We start from the raw sequence: 6,588 nt of genomic DNA on the forward strand, positions 1-6,588 counted from the left end.
ATAGGAAAAGAGGTTTATATTCTCGACCCCACGGTGGGCGCCAATTGTTCTTGTATGGATACCTGGAGGGAGAGCTCAGTCTCTGGGAATCAGCGCCGAGCTATTGCTTTCGGTGCCGACCTTCAGGTCTTGTGATAATCCGAGCTTTTCTCCAAGAGTATGTCCAATCGCGTAGAGCTTTAAGCAAGAAACAGGGGGGGAGTGTACCTGCAAAGGCACTCCGAAGCTTAAGTTAGTATTCAGAATTCAATGTGTCTTTTAGATGAGAGATCATACCTTTTTGTAGGTGAAAAATGTATGAGTCTGTTATGATCCTCCTTTATTGCCCGTATTAAAGAGTAATAAGTGAGGTGAAACGTTTGGTCGGACGTTTCATTTTGTGAATCAATCCGTTAAGTTGAGTTGTAACGTAAGTGGCTGATTCGAAAATGGAAACGCCGATTTAATGCTTAAAATGCCGAACTATAACGTCATCTTTCTAAGTAATGATGTGATAGTGCCGAGTTATGAGTGATAATACCGATTTATGATGTGGAATTTGTAACGACCAGATCACTACTAATTATATATAATAAAATTTCAATTAATAAAGGTAGATTTTCATAACAGGGGTACATACCATTGGCCTAGCTCAATGCAGACTTTTCAATCCCATAATCATATATCTACAATGACACCAACATTGATGCTTCCTATGCCAAATTCTTGCAGAGCAAGTGTCTCAACTGAAAACGACAGATTGCTTGAACTCTTCGACTGTCAAACTTTCTTCCATTTCGATAACCTATACTATAAGAATTTAGTTTAGAAGAAGGTTCTTCTTCATTCCAACCAGGAGCTGTACATCGGCGATTCTACCAACCATCCGGTGAGAAAATATGCTATACATAGAATTGCATTCTTTAGGATGTGTATGATTCAAGAATTAGTTTTTATTACTAAAAATATTGTTTCGAAAATCACCTAAAATGTTGATTTGGGTTTGGACGTGAGGTCTAGATCTCTTAGTGTGGTAGCGTCCAATTTCTTTGGTTTCGAAGTACCGCTTGTCCAAAATTCTCGTGAAGAGATGAGGGATGGTACCTGCAAGAGACTCCGATGCTTAACTTAGCAAGAGATTTAGACAGGTTTTTAGTAGATTAGAACGTGAGTTATACCTGAGAGTTCTAGTGTATTTATAGTAGAGCTGCTAATCACCTTTTTTGGAGTAGTTCTATCTTTTCTGATAGATAACTATTCTTTTTATCTTGGGAGTCTGTTAAGATCTCCCTTCTAGATGTAATGAAAAAATATCCGAAGCCAGTTACTCGTTAGATCAAGTAGAGCTGGTCCTCTTTGTTGATGTCCGACCTTTTTAAGAAGTTGGACTTTATTGCAAAGTGCCACTTTATTAGTGGGATTTTTGTCTTATTGAGCCTGACTTTTATTTATTGGGCCAAGATATGAACAGTGCCCCTGTTTGAGCCCAGATCTTTTTATCGGTCGAGATCAAGCATTTCGTGGCTTCTGTTGTGGACGTCGGGTACTAAGACTTTAGTTTACCCGACGTGTTTGAAATTTTAAACGTTGATTCTTTAATGATGGACAAACGTTGCGCGGCAGTTTTTTCTCAAAATCCGCACATGTTTGCAAAGAAATAAAGGTTCCGTTTGCTTTTTGTCTCTTATAAAAGGCATTTCAGCTCTACTTCCCCTTTTTCGTTTGTTTCTAAAAAAAGTGCTTTGCTTTTCCTTCTCAAAAACTTCTCTATGCCATTTCGGTCGCTTCTATTTCTTCCAAGTTTTTTTTATCTTGGTCTTTAAAGAATTTTGCTTTTGCCATCGTGAAGAGGATCATCCGTGTGTCTGCTGTTTAGACGTGTTTTCCCTCTTTTACGCAGTCTTTTTCGAGGTTGGTATCTTGTCTTCTTTCTTTTCTTGTGTTCTTACTCTTGCTTGGGATTATTTTTTTGTTTCCATTTTTGCTGTCATCGTCTTTTTTCCTTCTGTTTGAAAAAAGGTTTGCTTTTGATTCTCTAGCGCTTTTCTTTTGAAAAACGTTTATTTCTAAAAAGATTCTAAAAGATTCTACTTTATTTGGAAGAACCTTTGTGTGTTGGCATAGATATGTTTTACAGTTTGTGTGTTGTGTTGTCCCTAATGGTGCCGCTTTGATATGACATCATTGTATAAGAGAGGCACCTTTTGGTTATGCTGTAGGAGAAGTTTTGAAAAGAGCATCTTTCTTTTTGGTTTCGATGTTTTACCCGACTTACATTGGATAACCTTCGACTTCTTTTAGTAACGACCTTCTTTACTTTTGCGTTTGTAGGTGTAGTATTTATGTCTCGCCATATTATCTTGAATATGTTGACTAAGGTCCTTCCTGCTCTTCGGGTTTGAGTAGATAGTACTTTTCTTAGTTGTGTCCCGGTGATCGATAAAGAGTACTGTGATGAGTTCCCTAGGCACCATAGTATATGCAAAAATAAGGCGGATGAGAGAAGCTATGTTTTAGAATCGCCCGACCCAGATGAGAGAGTATGTTTTCTCCCTTTAGAGGAATCTAAACAACCTTTCTTTTATGTCTAAGATTGTTTCTTTACTAGGCTAGGTGTCTGACTTACTTTTACAGATTTTGAAATGGAAGTGCTGCAGTCTTCTAACCTCACCCCTTTTCAATCACACACAAACTCTTGGACTTTTATGAAAATGTACCATCTCTTATGTCGGGAGTTAGATGTCCGACCTACTTTAAACGTCTTCTTTTACCTCTTTGTTGCCACGAAACCTTATAGTTTCACTAAGAAGTCGGGATGGATATCCTTCTTTTCTTCTATCTTTGATTATTCTTTACATGATTTCAAAAATCAATTTTTTAAGGTCTGGGGTGCTGTGGGTGTTCGACTTTTTTTTTTTGCTTGAGAACTAATAACCTCCTATTCGCCTATACTGGCAAGATACCCTTAATACCGTTAGGTGTGATCTAGCCGAGTTAGACGACCTAAAGAGGGGTGATATAGATTTTTTGTTGAGTACATGAGGCCAGGCTCCCCATTTGGATACAAAAAGATATTTGGGAGATCCCAACCTTCTGAAGTCCGATCTCGGTAGTTCTCTCTTCCTTTACTTGTTGAATTCTATTATTTGTAAATGTTGTTTCTAAGTATGTTTATTTTGTTTTGCAGAAAGTATGGCTCTGAAATCTGCTATAAAATTTCTTCGAAATACCAAGAAGACAGTCGTTGCTAAGAATCTCCAATAGCAAAAAGAGGTCGGGGTTGAATCTTCTGTCCGATCTTCCCCTAGGAAGTTGGGATCGGGTCCATCTAAGCAGAAGGTCATCATCCCTACTCCTCTCTCTGGGCTTATCCCTTCTGAGCCTTCTCCCTCGTCTTCTTCTTACCGAACCTTCCTTCAAGAAACAGAAAGTGGATGACGATGAGAGCATTTACTCGAAGAGCTTTAACGCCTTGACTTGGGTGGAGAAGAATGTCCTCCCTTACCACCACCTAAGCACGGATGATGTGACTCTTTAAAACCACCTCCAGCACTTGGCACGTGGAGGGCTTCGTACGGTTGGGGTATATACTACTCTAGCCAGGGAGTTGAGGAACTTTCCTGTTCAAGCGATGGGTAGTGCTTTGGTGTTGGCCCGTACTGATGTGGAAAGGATGCATGAGCTAAAGAAGGACTTGGAGCAAGAGCGAGAGGCCTTGAGGTCTGACCTTGAGAGAGCTCGGGAAAGAGCTACCAAGTTGGAGGCGCTGCTGCTTTGGCCGAAGAGAAGGCCAAGAAATTTCAGGAGAGCTATACTCATGTATTTGGGGAGAGATTGGCCCTGGAGGAGGAGTTGCAGAAACTGAAAGAGGAGTTTATTGAGTCTCAAGAGTTGGCAGCTTTGGGGATGGACGAGATGTTCGAGAACTTGGAAGTCCATGTTAAGGTCTTAGTTCCCGACCTTGACCTTTTCCTCTTCAGTGTGGACAACATTGTAGTTGATAGTAAGATAATTCCGGCACCCGAGGAGGATGATGAGGAGGAGCCTCCAGTGGATTCAAAGACCTCGACTCCTCAGGTCGGGCAGACCTCCACCTCAGGAACTAAACTTGAAGCCGCTACTCTGGAGACCTCTCCTCCGACCTCTGTTGTCATGTCGGCCGAGCCAGTTTCCGTGCTCCTTCTTTCTCCTGGAAAAGATGATGTTACTAGCGAGAACCTCACTCTTCTTTAGGCCATTTTATATTTTTTGTTTCATATAACTCGTATGGTTCGACATTATAACACTTTTGATTCCTTGTAATAATTTATAGTTTTTTTAACATTTTACCCTTTAGTTGTTTGTTCACAACTTTTATGAAATAATGTTCAAAGCTTTATCAAAGTTGCAAAGTACCCTTTTCATAGTAAGGTATAGGTTATTTTGTCTATTGAGTCGTAACAAATTCGAAAGCTTATTAATTTCCTTACATAGGTTTGACTTCGAGTAATAATTGGCCTTTACTAAGTTACTTTTACAACTCGTTTTTATCTGTCCTGTTTGAGGTTGCTTTGTACGAGTTGTTTGTATAACTTTTGACATTAACTTGTACCTCCTGACTTCATCTTTGCCGACCACTTTTAGGTTGGACAATGATTTTCTATGGTTTTTCGAGCTTAAATTAATGCATTTGAGATAGGAAATCTTTGAAGAAAGAAATGGAATAGGAATTTTATTAATATTTAAAAAATTCCTTTATAAAAAGCATACTAGGGACGTGCCCTCGTGTTGATGCCTCGTTAAAAAACCCTTGAGATCGGAAAAAAGAATGCACCAAGAAAACGAGGTTTACTACTTTAGCTGTAATATTTCTTCAAGTTACAAGCGTGCCACGATCTCAGGAGCTCCTGCCCTTGGAGGCTGGACACCTTGTAAGAATCTTTACCTAAGATCTCTATTATCTTGTAAGGTCCTTTCCAACTTGTTGCTGACTTTTCTTCTCCTGACTTTTGTATTCCGATGTCGTTTCGGATCAGGATGAGGTCGTTGGTTGTATGTGAAGTTTCTCTTGATCGCCTTTTGATTGTATCTTAGAGCCATTCTTTGTTTTAGAGCTTCCTCTCTAATCCGAGCTCTTTCTCGGACTTCATGAAGGAGGTCAAGCTCTTCCTTTTGAACCTGGGTATTAGCTCTTTCGTTGCAAAATTAGACTCTAGGTGATTCTTCAGCTACTTCTATGGGGACCATTGCCTCCATTTCGTAAGAAATTCGGAAGGGTGATTCTCCTGTTGTGGAATGTGGAGTGGTTTAATATTCCCACAAGACTTGAGGAAGCTCGTCTACCCAAGCTCATTTCGCGTCTTGCAATCGGCGGTTTAACCCGACCAATATGACTTTGTTGGCAGTTTCAGCCTGTCCATTGGCCTGGGGGTGTTCTATGGATGTGAACTAGTGTTTTATTTTTAGGTCGGCCACAAAGTTCCTAAAGGTTGAGTCGATGAATTGAGTCTCATTGTCCGTGATGATGGAGTATGAAACTCCAAACCTTGTGACAATGTTCTTATACAGAAATTTTCGACTTATTTGAGCAATAATAGTACAGTTGCTAAGGGCTCTGCCTCAATCTATTTAGTGAAATAGTCAATCCATACTATGAGGTATTTGACTTGGCCTAGTACTTGTGAAAATGGTCCGAGTAGGTCAATGCCCTATTTTGCAAATGGCCATGGTGAGGTAACACTGATGAGTTCTTCAAGAGGGGCTACATGGAAGTTAGCATGTTTCTGGCAAGGCGGGCATGTCTTAACAAATTCGGATGCCTCCTTCTGTAAGGTCGACCAGAAAAAACCAGCTCATATCACTTTTTTGACTAGTGACTGAGCTCCCAAATGATTTCCACATAACCACTATGTACATCTTCCAAGACTTCCCTTGTGTTGGAGATCGGGACGTATTTTAAGAGGGGTATTGAAATTCCTCTTTTGTATAAAATATTGTGGACTAATGTATAATTTTGTGCATCCTTTACGAGTTTTCTGGTTTTCTTTTCATCCTTAGGAAGTACGTGGAATTTGAGGTAGTTGACTATGAGAGTCATCCACCCTAGATGTTGATTAGATATGATCAGTACTTCTTTTTCCTTTGATATGGATGGTGATTGCAGAGTCTCTTGGATGAGACTTCTATTGTTTTTCCCTAACTTGGTGCTGGCTAACTTTGAGAGGGCATCAGCTCGGGCATTGGATTTCCGATCTATATGTCGGTCTCACTTTTTGAAAAGTGTGTTAGTTGTTCTCGGGTCTTATTCAAGTACTTCTTCATAGTGGGGTCTTTAACTTGATAAGTATCGTTAATTTGCGAAGTTACTACTTGAGAATCACTGAACACCACCACTTTTTCTACCTCCACTTCTTTAGCCAGCTTCAAGCCAACAAGTAGGACCTCATATTCTGCTTGATTGTTGGAAGCAGGGAACTCAAACCTTAAAGATAGCTCTATCTGAGTCTTCTGGTAGTTTTCTAGGATAACACCACTTCACTTCCAAACTTATTTGAGGACCCGTCTACGTACAAACTCCATATAACTGGGTTTTTTGGACTTTCGGTGTATTCGATAAAGAAATCAGTAAGA

Source organism: Arachis duranensis, chromosome 2, assembly GCF_000817695.3.
Source record: "Arachis duranensis cultivar V14167 chromosome 2, aradu.V14167.gnm2.J7QH, whole genome shotgun sequence".
NCBI lineage: Eukaryota > Viridiplantae > Streptophyta > Magnoliopsida > Fabales > Fabaceae > Arachis > Arachis duranensis.